General features: G+C 52.2%; 1 protein-coding gene across 6 annotated transcripts in view; it reads left to right on the top strand.

Moving 5' to 3' along the window:
• TNIP1 (TNFAIP3 interacting protein 1) overlaps positions 1–14174 on the top strand; it is a 52766-nt gene that overhangs the window by 5750 nt on the left and 32842 nt on the right. For 2 of the 6 annotated variants that reach the window (XM_042948847.1, XM_042948864.1), the window contains exon 1: positions 50–229. The exons of 2 other annotated variants lie outside the window; for them this stretch is intronic. The gene's annotated coding sequence lies outside the window, so the exon portion shown is untranslated. Of the gene's footprint in view, positions 1–48; positions 230–14174 lie in introns of those variants that run through there. 2 more of the 6 variants (XM_042948872.1, XM_042948893.1) reach the window with 2 other exon arrangements.

Here is a 14174-nt window from a genome sequence, read left to right on the forward strand (position 1 = left end):
CCGGCGGCGTAGCGCGATTGGGCGAGCGGCCTGTCGATCTCCGGGGACTTTCCCAGGGGTAGGGTGGCCCAGCCCCCGACACTTCCTCGTCCCTGGCGCGGTCCTCCGCCCCGGCCGGGAGCCCGAGGAGTTCTGAGGGCCAGATCCTGGCCGCGGCCCATAACCTGTCCCTGGACCCGGGGCTGGGCGCGGAGAGCGGGGCGCTGTGTCCCAAGACCCCCACCCTCAGGTAAGCCTGCCGGGCAGAGCGAGGGTGGGGCGGAAGGGAGTCCGGGACCCGGCCGTTCAGAGCCTCGGCAGTGACCCGGCACGGAGGAAGGGGGAGGTCAGGCCCGGCCCGGTGGCCTGGGCTCCTCGGCTTCTGGGCCCCGGCGCGTGAGGCCCGGGTGGCTGGGGTCGGGCCGTGGCGAATCCCTGCAGGGCTCGGAGGGCGGTGGGCGCGCCTGCGCACTGCGTGGGTGAGCGCTGTCTGGGAACAGCGTGCAGGGGAATGTGCGGGGCGTGCAGAGCCGCCGGTTAGGGGACAGTGTGCTGGCGTGGGTCTGTTTACAGTGTGCGAGACCAGCTTGGGAGCAGTGTGCACACGTAAGGAAGAGGAAAAGAAGTTATTGGGCGAAGTTATTGGGCGCTTTCCAAGTGCTGATTTAAACCTTTAACATGTTTTAAACTCATGTAATTGTCACATTTCCCCTTAAAATCAGTATTATTATTATCCCCATTTTACAGTTTAGGGAATCGAGGCACTTAGAGATTGGGGTCACACAGCTAGGGAGTTGCAAAGTAAGGAGTTGAACCCGGGCCTTTGGCTTCAGAGTCCCTGCTATTCAGTTTCTTTTGAACGAATTTTGCACACTGTTGGAAGCAACATTTGTGTGCATTTTGCAGGGTAGCCGTAGTGAGTTTCTGGGAGTGATTTTGGATGTGTTTCTACGCGTGGGTGAGTTTTCCACTGTAGGACATTTGTGTGTGTGTGTGTGTGTGTGTGTGTGTGTGTGTGGTGGTGTGTATGGAAGTGGTTGCATTATACATTCATTAATTGTGTGTATGGAAGTGGGTGGGAGTTTTGTGCGACTGAATGAGAGATTGTGTTTTGGTTGGGGGGCCGGATACAGAAGAATCAGCAACATCCATCCCTACTTCCTTGCAGAATGACAGTACAGAGAAATCTGTGGATTCCCAGTGCATCATGTTGATTTCACAGTATCATTAAAATAGAATTTAATCAACATCTATTTTCCAAACAGCAGGGTGTGGTAGAGGGGAATTCAGCATCTTATGAGAAGTCAGGAAAGAGGATTCTTTTTTTTTTTTTTTTTGTATTCCTGACAACGGATATTGCATTAAGAGGCTAGAACATTTTTTAGTACAAGCTCACAGGAATCTCGTGATTAATCTCCTTATTTTACAGCAGAGAGAACTGAGACAGTGAAAATCCAATGGCAGTAACGATGACAGTGTACATTTATGAACACTTACCGTGTGCTGGGCACAGTGCTTCACCTTCAGTATCTCATTTAATCTTTTCAACGGCTCTAATTGCTATTAGCTCTAGTGCCTACTAGTAGCCTCAGTTTTCAAATGAGGAATCGAGACCCCAAAAGGTTAAGATTTGGCCAAGACCAGTAAGCCTTGAACAGCATGGCCCTGTTCTCTTTCCACGGACCAAGGTGTCTGTCCTCTCTGTGTCCTGGGAAAATAGTGTAATCAGGAACTGGCACTTCATGGAAGCACTTGATCATGTCCCCCTGGAAGCTGCAGTTGTGAGTGTCCTGTATTCTACATACTTCTGTGGCCCTGTTTTCCACCACCCCGGGGTGTCCTGTGGGTACCCGTGAGGCTCTCATGCTGAGGGGTGGTGCCTCCCCCTATGCCCACACCAGGTCTTTTGGGGCCCCAGGAAGTTAAGGGGTCTGACTTATACCCTTGACCCTAATGTTGCCTGTGAGTTGGGGTCCAGATGTCCTGGGCTGGATGGGGCCGACCTCATTTGAGCCCCTCACATTTGTAGGAGGCCGTCTGTCTGCCTCTGTCTCTGAGTACTGCTTGGTATTACTTCTGTTTGCACTGCAATTTAGCCCCTGCAGCCTGCTTGTCTTCCCTCCAACACACCAAGCTTGTTCTTGACTCGAGGTCTTTGTATGTGCTGTTCCTTCTGCCTGGAACACCTTTCCCCATTTCTTTACGTGGCTGGTTCTTCCTTATCTGCCAAGTCTCAGCTCAAATGTCACCTCTTTAAAGGGGCCTTCCCTGATCATTCTATGCAAAGTAGCCCCTTTTTTCACTTTCTGTCGTATTACTATTATGTTTTTATGCATTCATCATGCTCTGAAATAATCTTGTTTATTTGCGACTGAGAAAGTATATGTACAGAGCTTAGTGTCTAGAATATAATAATTTTTAGTGTTTACTTGTCTGTTGTCTTTCTCTTTTCCCGGGAGAGAAGGATGAGAGCAGGAACCACTTTAGTGCATGTGCATTCTTGGTACACGAGTGTCTGGGGTTCAATGGATGCGTAGAATAAAAGAAACTAGAATAATGGTGCATTTCACCCAGGCGGGGAGATGGGAACACACTTGTCCCCGAAGGGTAGTGGCAGCGTCAGTCGGAGAACCAGAACGTGCTCCCCAAGGGATTTTTTTTTCTCTCTCTCTGATAGCCAGCACGCTTTTCCTGACCACCCTTGTGCCCAGTGCTTGCAGAGGAACATGATGCTTGGGTACATAAGGAACTAGCTTGGCCGTCCGGGAACTGGCAGTGGAATGCAGAGAAATGTGCTCTGAGCATGTGCCCCCAAGTGCCCGGCATAAGTCTCACTGGAGTGCAGGGCAGTTTGGGGGCACCAGGTGGTCAGCAGGCTTCCGGAGGGAGGTGACTTCAAGGCCGGACTCTAGGAAGACGATGAGAGCAGAGTGGGGCCTGAGCCCCTCTGGAACTTGTAGACTGGGTAGAGGATTGGGGGTAAGGCTTTGCTGGGTTGGGGGAGCTGACCAGCTAGCCCAGGAAAAACCCTGAAGGTCTTGACTACCAGACAGAGAAGTGGTGGTTTCTCCCTTGTTGGCAGCCTTGGGAAGTGATTAGAGCAGCGGGGCTGGCAAACTGTAAGCACGCATGTGGAGCACCTGGGTGGCTTGTTAAACGCATACTGGTCCCTGTACCCCGAGGGGCCGAGGCAGCGGGTCGTGCCCATGCCTGGTGTGGCGCACGGTGGGAACCCCTGGTGGAGAGCGTGTGCTTCAGAGTTTGGCACAGCTGAGAGGGTGCAGCCCCTGCCTCCTCATCTGTAAGGCTCTCTGAGGTCAGCGCTGTCTTCTCCCATGCTGCGAATTCATGGGACAGCGCAGGGCCGATGTGGGGTAAGTGATCAGTCAGTGCTAGCTGCTGACCTTGTTAGTGATGATCGTCATGAGGATGTTGCAGGGATTTCAGTAGGACAATGATGGAGAGGGTCCGATACTCCATATTTGGGGAAAACCGGCCTTAACCCCTCTGCCACTTGTGGACCATGCTGTGTCCTGTCTGGATGGGTCGTCCTCTGCTCTGTGTCAGATGCCTTTCCATCCCTGTTTGGAATAGTGGACACTTACACGCACGCACAGCAGACATCTGGCCTGAAGTCCCTCAACAGCACCTCGCACCCCGGCAGGTGGTCCTTCAGCCTCAGCTTGACCCCATCCCCAGGGTCAGGGAGTGCACTACTGCCTGTAGGCAGCCTCTTCCCATGTTATGGATGGTTTGATTTTGTGGGCACCCCCTGCCCCAGGTGCAGGTTCCCCCGGTCTCACCTCCTTTTCCCTCATTGCCACCCGACCGCTTTGAGGGAGGGCAGGCATGGTTCCGTGTGGGAAGAGGGTGCCCAGCGAGCCCCAGAAAGCCTAGGTCTGCCTCCCCTCTGTGTCCCCACCATCCTGGGCAGCCTTGGGCAGGTCTTCTTCCTCTGCTGGCTTTGGTGTTACTGCAAAATGAAGGCAGTCCACTTGCTGGTGTCTTAGAATGTTTTCCTTCAGCCTTAAAAACTCTGTACCCCAGTGACCGGGCTGCCTGCCCTCTCTCTGGCTCTTCCCGCCGGGCCAGGCCTTTCTGGGTCCACCCTGCCCACGCCTCCTTGCTGTACCCCTGCCTGCCCGAAGTGCCTGCTTCTCTTTTCCGCGTCCCTCTTTGAAAGGAGGGTGTCTGGGACCCTCTGGAGAGTTCCCAAAAGGGAGGCTCAGGGAAGCAGGGAGCAGCTCCGTTGGTTCTGCGGAGCAGAGCTCCCCAATCTCCAGAGATAGACCTTGGCAGCCACGATGGCCAGTTAGTTGCAGGAAGTTTTTGATGTTTTTTCCCCATGACTGGCCCAGGACAGTCACTCTTCTGAAAGGAACAGATGACTGGCCTGAGGAACAGCTGGCTCTTTGTCCCCAGGCAGGGCTGAGCTCCTCTCTCCCCAGGGACCTCACCCTGAAGCTGTTCCCTGTGTTCTTGAACACCTACAGGGTGGACAAACCGGGTGGCCTGGCAGATATGTGTGTGTGTGTGGGGGGGAGGGTGGGGGTGCTGTAGGAGTTGTGTCACCAAGGAGTCATACTTAGAGGCCAGAGCTGGTATTTTTAGGGCGGGCGTGGGGGGTGTCCCATGAGTCAGGGGCCTTTGGTTTGGTCTCCACCCACACTGGAGAGTACTCGCTCCACTTTCCACCGACTGACAGGCCATCGTCCTGTGCCTTCCTCGTGGCCAGCTTCATCAGTGGTCTGAGGAATGCTGGTCCCTCTGTCCCCACTTCTGCCTCTGCACGTGTTCCCCCATCCCCCAACCCCTGGGAAGAAGAACAGAGGTCTAAGCATGGCAACACTGACATTTAGAGAATATGAAGGGATCTTTCAGACATAGAAGGTAACGTGCACACACCAGGCACCCACCCATCCGGCTTAAGAGATCCAGATCCTGTACACCTGAAATTTCTCCTTGATCATCCCCTTTATGGAAGTAGCAAGTGTTCTGATTGAGGGTTTATTCTCTTATGTTTCTCTATAGTTTTATTATACACATATACGTCCTTAAACAATATGTAGTAATTTCATATGTTTAAAAATGCTATTCAAATGTTATCATACTGTCCGTATGCATTGTTTTGCCTGATAATTGTGTTTTGCCTAATATTGCGTTTGTGAGATCCATTCATGTTTGTATCTCTGGCTGTAGTTCATTCATTTTCACGGCTGTATTGTATTCCCTGGTATGAACTTGCCCCAGTGTATTCATTTTCTTCTTCATTAGGTAGTTTCCAGCCTTTGCTTCTAGAACAAAATATCTTTGGCTCTTATCTGAGTGGTCTCACCCCTGTCCAGCTGTCCCCTTCCTAGTCACTGTGGCTTCTGCTGGGGTTGTACTTTAAGGTCTGCAAGGAGCTCTGTGGTTCCTAGTTGGTCCTCCCAGCATTTCCACGGGGAGGAACAAGGGTAGTATGTTCAGGGTCACCTGGCAAGGAACTGAGCCAGGGTTTGAGCCCTCCTTCCACCATATGTAGAGAAGGGAAATTCTTTTTTTTTTTTTTTTTTTTTTTTTTTTTTTTTTTTTTAGAGAGAGAGAGAGAGCACGCATGCAAGGGAGGGGCAGAGACAGAGAGAGACACAGAATCGGAAGCAGCCTCCAGGCTCTGAGCTGTCAGCACAGAGCCCAACACGGGGCTCGAACCTACAAGCCGTGAGATCATAACCTGAGTCAAAGTCGGACATTTAAACTGACTGAGCCACCCAGACGTCCCCGAGAAGGGAAATTCCTACAGGTTGTCCCCTTCCCCCTTGGAGGGGTAGTTACAGAGTTGGAGAAAGCCTTCATTGGCTAACCAGCTTTGGGCATATTGGGGACTGGGAGACAGAAGGCCAGCCAAGTTCCTTTTGTCTAAGGGTGGACCTGGTGCCCTTTGTCCCCATGGCTGATAGTTGAGGCACTCCTTCTGGGCCAAGTGATGTCCCAGCCGCTGGGATGGAAGCTGGCTTCTAGGCGCGGAGTGTGTGTACCTTGTGGATCACAGGAGCTGAGAGGAGGCACGCACGGGATGGAAGGAACATGGGCTGGGGTTGCTGGGGCTGCTCTCTCAACCCCTCTTAGGAAGCTTTCGGCAGCAAGGAGTACAGGGTGGGACCAGTGATAGATGATCAGGTGTGGGTTCTGCTTTGTCCTTTGGCAATCGTGTGGCCTTGAGCCAAGCTCTGCACCTGTCTGGACTCTGCTTCCTCTCCAGCAAAGCAGGTGTTCCTGCTGTGAGGACCCACAGGCGGTGGGCGGGGAGCTTTGTACTGTTCCCAGTTGAGGGTGGTTATCCAAAGTCTGTTGCTTCTCTTCCCGCCTTTGTCATCTCAAGGCCAGCCCTGGCCTTCCCAAAGCCAGATCCTTTCCAGTAGGTTCCAGGTTGAAACTCGCCTCTACAGTTGCCAACTCTCCATTCACTGACTTCCCTGACTAGAAAACTTGCTCCTGGAATTTTCTTGTGATCAAATCCCTATAACCTTGTCTGTCCATATGAAGCAGGTACATAATGAGCTCTCACTCCTGCCCGCAGCCCTCCAGGCCTCATTTGGTGCCAGAAGAATGGGCCTTCCCTATTGTCATGACCTTGTCAGAACTTAAAAAATTTTTTTGATGTTTATATATTTTTGAGAGAGAGAGAGAGGGGGGGGGGGAGACAGGCCGAGGTGGTTGGGGGGGGGGGAGGTGGTATAGAAGATCCGAAGTTGTCTCTGTGCTGACAGCAGAGAGCCCGATATGAAGCTCAAACTTACGAACCGTGAGATCATGACCTGTGCCGAAGTTGGACGCTCAACTGACTGAGCCACCCAGGTGCCCCAAGACACTTAAATTTTTAAAACTTATTTTAAGATATCCCTTTAAAAAAGTTACAATGGCATTCTCATCAGAGGAAAATTCCCCAGAACTAAAGCAATACAAAAGGCATAAAGTAAAAAATGAAAGATATCTTCTTTCAGGGCACCTGGGTGGCTCAGTCAGTTAAGCTTCCGACTTCAGCTCAGGTCATGATCTCACAGCTTGTGAGTTCGAGCCCCGCATCAGGCTCTGTGCTGACAGCTTGTAGTCTGGAGCCTGCTTCGGATTCTGTGTCTCCCTCTCTCTCTGCCCCTCCCCTGCTGACGCTTTGTCTCTCTCTCTCTCTCCTTCAAAAATGAATAAACATTTTTAAAAAATTAAAAAAAAGAAAGATGTCTTCTTTCTCCTTCTTTTTCCCTTTCCCTATCCCCACTGTATTTTTATTTTTTTATGTATAGAGAGAGTGTGCACGTGCACATGGTGGGGGGGGGAGGGTGGAGAAAGAGAAAGAGAGACAGAAAATCCTAAGCAGGCTCCACACTCAGCACAGAGCCCGACGTGGGGCTCAATCCCATGATCCTAGGATCATGACCTGAGTCGAAATCAAGAGTCAGACGCTCAACCTACTGAGCCACCCAGGTGCTCCCCGACTGTATTTTTAAAATAGAACAGGACTAGATTTCCCTTGAAAAGAGTTTCAGTTTTATAGGTAAAATAAAAGTTTCTTTTGTTTCTAGTCCCTATCCCAAGTCCCTCTCTAGAGCTGCTACAGCAGCTTGGTGTGCATCTTTCCAAACCTTTTTCTATGTGATTTAAGATTTTACACACATGTATGTACATAGACGTGTACATGTCTGTGTATCTACACGTACATGTACGTACATATAGACACACATGCAGTTGTATGTGGGGTTTTTTTAAAGTGGTATCCTGGAGTGCCTGGCTGGCTCAGCCAGAAGAACATACAACTCTTGATCTCAGGTTCGTAAGTTGGAGCCCCACACTGGGTGTAGGAATTACTAAAAAAAATAAATAAACTTTAAAAAGAAATACAAAAATAGTATTATACTTTGCTTTTTATCCCTAACGATATTTTATGGACATGTTTTGATGTCATTGCACATCAGTCTGCCCCGTTCTTTTTGATGACTGCATAGTATTCCAGCGAGTGAATGCACCAGGGTTTATAAAACCAGTGCCTCCCTGGTGGACGTTTAGGACATTTCGCAGTTACAAAGCATGTGGCAGTGCACATTTTTGTTCAGCTCCTGTGGGCAGTGACGCAAAAATTTCTGGATTCTTAGACAGAGGATTACTGATATAGTCAGTTACCTCTGGTCCTGTAGATGATTGAAACTTCAAGCGTTATTTTTCTATGAGAACTTTGTTCTCAGCTGATCAGGCGTACAAGCAGGTGTTGACGTCATTGAGAAACAACATTCCACGCTGTGGGTGACCCAGCTACAAGAAAAACAAAAGTACACAAGGCTGTATCAAGAGAAACACAATACCTAAAAAGGTGGAGGTGAAAGTTCTTCTGTTTGGTCAGGTAAACCACACCTGGAGTGTTGTGTCCAATTTCAGGACCAGCTACGGATAGGGTAGTGGTAGAGGGTTGAGGGAGGTAGATAGGGGGAGGGGTCTAGAAGCCAGTCCCTCAAGGAACAGCACAGGGAACGGGGTCTAATCAGCTTCAAGAGAATGCTGTAGGTTCCAAATCTCTGCAGGGCTGAACTGGAGAAGAGGGGCATCTTGTTCCTTATTCTAGAGGACCCCAGAGGGTAAAGTGAGGGCTGGTAGAAGTCGAACTGGGAGTAGTCTAACCACAGCCAGTGTTGGTTACCCAGGGGAGGGTCCTTAGGGAGGAAGTTGGGTCCCTAAGATGGTCATCTGGAGTCCCTTGGCTCCCCTGGGGACTGGATAAGTACAGGACTGAATTTCCCCTGAGCTTCCTTCCAGCCTGAGATTCTAAGCCCTGGTGACTGCAGGTGATCAAGGGCAGACTGGGGCCTGGTTGTATACAAAATTAGAGATGCATGGAGGCAGGTGCTGGGAACTGGGGAGCATGTTCCAGATAGCCAGACGGCAGGACTGGTTTCCTCCCACTGTGCCTCAGCCCCTTGTCTCTCAGGCGGTACGGGCCAGTGGAAAGGGCACCCAGTGTTGGAGTCTGACAGATTGAGCCTGGATTATTTGTTCTGCCACTCACCAGCTATGTGTTTTTAGGCAAGTGACTTAACCTCTCTGAGTTGGCTTCCTTACCTGAAAAATAGAGATAACACTATCTAGCTGAGAAGATTGGTTTCCTTGCTGGAAAACAGGGACAGTTTTCATCTCTATGGTGAGGAGAAAATGAAGCAGTGTGCATAATGATACAGCCCCGTGCCTGGCATATGGTAGCACTTAACTGCCAGGTCCTCTCCCAGCTTGCGTCAGATGCTCCTTCTCCTCCTTTTGCAGTGGTGCCAGCCAGATGATGGTTCTGGTCCACGGTCTTGTCCCCAGGCTCATGATGGGGAGCCTGCATCTTGGAGGCTGAGTGGAGCCAGTGGGGCTCCCTCTGTGGGGGAGGCAGCACAGGGGACGGGAAGAAGAAGGACACAGAGGAGATGTGTGCTGTGTTTGAGGGACACAGTCCTCAAGCTGGACTGGAGCCTGGGTGCATGCTAGGGAGGCAGGGAGGACCCAGCGAAGGGCTGCAGACATCATTTGGGGCTCTCTGACTGCTCTTGGGGGCGGCAGAGGCACTCTGATAGCACTTGTGGGAAGACTCTTGGTTCAGGGGAATCCACTTGGGAATTAGGAGGGATTGGAGCTGAGGAGAGCAGCCTTCTCAAGGTCAGACAGTTACAGAAAGGGGCAATGATAAATTGTAAGTTCTGGAATATCAGAACTAGAAGGGGCCTTAAAGATTGTCTAGTCAATCCCTTATGTTATTGCTAGTGTTGCAGATACAGGCCCCTCTTTTTAGGAAACTGAAGCCCAGCGAGGGGAAGATGTTTGCTCTGGTGGACGTTGCCTCGATCCCATGACTTCTGGGCCCAGTTCCTTGTTTTTACATGCAGCCTCTTGATTACCGAATTGTTGCAAAGAGTGCATTAAGTCCTCACTGACAAGGATGCCAGGGCGTGCTCCCAAGTACACGCCCTCTAAAGTAGGTGCTGTGTCCTGCTGATGGTCATCAAGAGGGCACAGCTTGCTCTTTGATGGATGGCCCTGGGTCCATAGTTTCCCTGATGGTGAAATGGGTGGGGAGGACTGGAGATCATCATAAAGTACGAACACAAAGAGATGTTTGCTTTACTTTGCAAGGTGCTTTCATGACTTCCTCTCATCCCGGGCGGTGGGGGTGTGGTGGGGGGGAGGGTTGGAGGATATTTCCATTTACAGTTGAGGAAAGGGAGGCTTAGATGCTTCGCAGTCTTTGGTGAGTGTGGTACCTTCGGCTTTTCAGAGCTGCGTCTCCATTAGCTGTGGTTGTACCAGTGTCGTGCTCAACGATTTTTTTTGCAGTTACCAGAAATTCAGTGGTGTCACGACCTAGCTTACCGAGCCGGCAGAGGAACGTAAAAACTCCGTTAAAAGGGGGGGTATATGGGAGTGGGGGAGACTTGGCCCTAAATCAGTGGGCTGGAGTTATGGGGCTGCCCCAACCTTTTACTAAGAACCCACTGCGTGCCAGGCACTTAACTAGGTGCTATACACACATCATAATTACTTTGGAAATTTTATTATAAAATGAATGTTTCTTGTTGAGTAAATCAAGTAACCAGGAAGTATGAAGTAGAAAGTGAGAACTCCCTTCCAACTGTACATATATGTTTGCGATTAATTTCTTTAGTCTGACAGCAGGTGGGTTCTCTTGTTATTCCTGTTGTGCAACAGAGGCAGCTGAGGCTCAGAAGGGGCACACAGCCTGCAGGGGTAGACAGAGCTGGGACTCGGGAGGGGTCAGCACAGGTGACGCCCCCTGGTGCCGCACCTGAGGGGGGCTCCTGCTCCGGGTCCCGTGCTTGCACTCGAGCACCCCTTTCAGTATTACACGCTGTGTGCCTCACCTGCATCACCCACGCCCTGTATCGGGACCCTTTCTTCCTGACTCCACAGCTGTGCTACCTCCGGTGTGTTGGGCCCCCTCTCTTTCCTTGCCTTGCTGCTGGCTCCCGGGGCTTGGGTCTTGGTTGATCCTTAGGCCCGCCCTACGACATCACCATGTTTCTCTCTAGTCCAGGCTCCTCCCTGTGCACACGAGGACCCGGCGTGCAGAGAGTGGGCAGGCTTGCCTATGGCCATGAAAGTGGGCAGCAGAGTAGATGCTAGCACCTTCTGACTTTCTGTCCTGTGCCTTCCTTCCTAGAGACCCCTTCCCTTCGGCCCTCTGTTGCCCCTTCACACTGGCATCCCTGGCAGCCCCTGCCTCCGCCTGGGGATGTGGCCATTGGCTACCTGGGACCTCCTGACTCCAGGTACCAGAGATCCACTCAGGCTTTTCCCTCGGGGGCAGGGAGAACTTCACTTCCCGCAGTATGCAGCCAGTGCCCAGCAGCCTTAGCTTGAGCTTATTAAAGTTCCCCAGGGGCCTCAGTTTCCTCATCTGGCAAATAGACATCAGCCCTGTCATCTTCCCACGGCTGTTGTGACAATCAGATGGAAAAACAAAGCGTGGGGCACTGCTAGGTGTTCTGCACACGTTACAGGTTATGCAAGCTCGTGTCATTTGGAGGGCCTGGGAGCCCCCTCCTGGAACCAGCCCACGGCTCATCACAAGACAGTCTCAGATGGGCCAGAACACTTGGGTGCAGGAGCTGGAATGCAAGTTCAATTCCAAGTCCAACCTCTTTCAGTTCTTTTCTTCTCAGATGGAGGCTGTGATTTGAGCCCACACTTCTGCCCCCCCCCCCTCCCCACCACACCCACTTGGCTCTTCTTCTGTCACCTCGTCACACCATGTCCTCCTCTTTGGGGCTGCTTCAGGTTCAACAGCATCTTTTCCATCCTCACACTCTGTGGTTGCCGCCTGGCCTCCCATCTATCTGGGCCCCTTTCTGCCCCAGATGGGACCTTCTGGTACCCCCAGCGGGTACTCCCAGGCTATTGGGGCCGGCTGTGGGAGCCCAGGGCACCCCTCAGCTGAGCTCTTGCTTAGGACAGAGGTCTGAGCGGTTGCCACTTCGTTCCCGGCTGTTTCTGTGTTCAGAAGGCGGGGGTTGGTGTTGCACTGCTGGTGTGGCACTTGCTCTTCTGTAGCTGCTGGCACCAGGCCCGGATGGACGTGGATTCTACCAGGTCCTATAAGAACATGGGGCGGGGTCTCTGCTTTGCAGTGGGATCTTAGCTCGGGAGGGGAAACGGAGGGCGAGGGCAGCGGGCAGACTCGAGATCGAGAGCAAGGACCTTCTGGTTCCAGCTCCATCTTGCTGAGTGACCTTGGTCTTCACGTTCTGGGCCCTGACTCGCTGTCCTCATACTGTGAGGGAGAGTCAGGTGAGCCGATGTCCAGGAAGCTTCAGCGCTGGCCTCGGTGCTGCCCCTCGCAGGGGCTGGGGCCTGTCCCCCCTTGCCCCTCCACACACACTGTGCCGTCTGTGACCAGGGAAGACTAGGTGGCTGCCTATGGGAGACAGGAGAGGGGTGCAGCCCCTCCCTCAGAGGACCCCTGGGTCATGCCAGTCGCCTTGGAGATTCCCTTCCAGCTCCGTCATCCTGGGAATGATTCCCCTCTTCAGGAAAGGTTACAGAAACCACAGTGACAGGAAGAGAGTTCCCATCTACCCGGCAGTCACCCTGGAACTGCCGCTGACCATCTGGGCGTGAGGTCAGCAGGATGTGGAAATTCCCCATTTCTCTTATTGCGTTTCTTCCCTCCAGAAGTCCAGGCCCTCCCCTGGGTGGCTCCCCTCACCTCCAGAGAGGGTTTTCTCACATCGGGCTGTTGTGTGTGGGCTCCGTTGGCCTCCTGCCCCGCAGCCTGTTTGCTCGCCCTGCCCCCGGGCGCTGCCTGCGAGGCTGGAGTCGGGAGAATAGCCTGCTTGCTCCTTCCTTGGCTTCCCTGAACCCTCTTCTGTGTCGGCTCCCCAACACTGAGTGTCATGCAGTTTGGAGGACACGGAGATGAGGTTTCAGTTCCTGTATCCCATATCCTGCTCTGTCACTTCGCCTGACATCCGGGCATCCCTAAAGGAGCATGGTTGTGCCGGCCCTGGTCTCAGAAGTATGTGGCCATCTCGGGGCGCCTGGGTGGTTCAGTCAGTTAAGCATCTGACTTCAGCTCAGGTCATGATCTCACAGCTCGTGAGTTCAAGCCCTGTGTCGGGCTTTGTGCTGACAGCTCGGAGCCTGGAGCCTGCTTCGGATGCTGTGTCTCCCTCCCTGTCTGCCCCTAACCCACTCGCATTTTGTCTCTGTCTCTCTCAAAAATAAATAAACATTAAAAAAAAAAAAAGAAGCATGTGGCCATCCTAGTGCCGCTGGTCGGTGGCGGGTCACAGCCAGGCTCTTGGGATGTTTTCAGTTGGCTTCTCAGGAGGCAGAGGCAGGTCACAGGCTCTCTCTGCTCTGATTAGACACTTACTGAGGCTCTATTGTGGACCACTTTGAAGATACGCTGGTAGACAAGGTGGACTTGACCCCTGCTCTCATAGAGCTCCTGGTCTACTGGGCAAGCCGGATGCCATACCCAAGTCATCATGGAATGTCAGCCGCGAGTTCCGTTTAGGGTGAGTGTAGAGTGGTGAGCAGGACCCAGGACACATGGGGCCACTTATCACCAAAAGTGGCTACAAGCCTCTTCCAAGCCTTCAGTCCTCCCATATGTGAACTCTATTCAGCTCTCAATCATGGCCCACCTTCCATGGGTGGGTGGTGCCAGACCTAGGCTGGTGACAGCCTCCGGAAAGTTCTCAGTCAAATGCACAAATGCTTACACCAGTCACATACGTTGCATACAGGGTGGTAAGTATTTGGCCGGAGAGGCACGTGAGGAGAGTGGGGAGTGCAGAGGAAGGACTCCCCCACCATGTCTACCAACATTTTTGAGCACCTTGCTAAACACCAGTCACTGTGCTAAGTGCCTTCCCCATGCCATCTCCGTAGTTCGGGGAACACGTCGGTGCTTTAATGCTCTGCTGTATAACCTTGACCTTTCACGTTGAAAACAAGTCCCCCCTAAACTCAGTGATGACTTTTGTGTCGGGTGTGTGGGCAGCCGTCCTTTGCATCTGTGGGGCCCAGCAGGGCGTGGGTGCCTCTCGAAGTACATGTTCATCTTCTGTTTGTCAGTCTTTGGGGGAGGGGTCCCACTCACCAGAACTCTCTTTTTCTTTCTGGCCCATGCCATTCTGTGGTGATATGGACCCTCTGGTCAAAATGCTTAT

This window comes from Panthera leo, chromosome A1 (assembly GCF_018350215.1).
Source record: "Panthera leo isolate Ple1 chromosome A1, P.leo_Ple1_pat1.1, whole genome shotgun sequence".
NCBI classification, from domain to species: Eukaryota; Metazoa; Chordata; class Mammalia; order Carnivora; family Felidae; genus Panthera; species Panthera leo.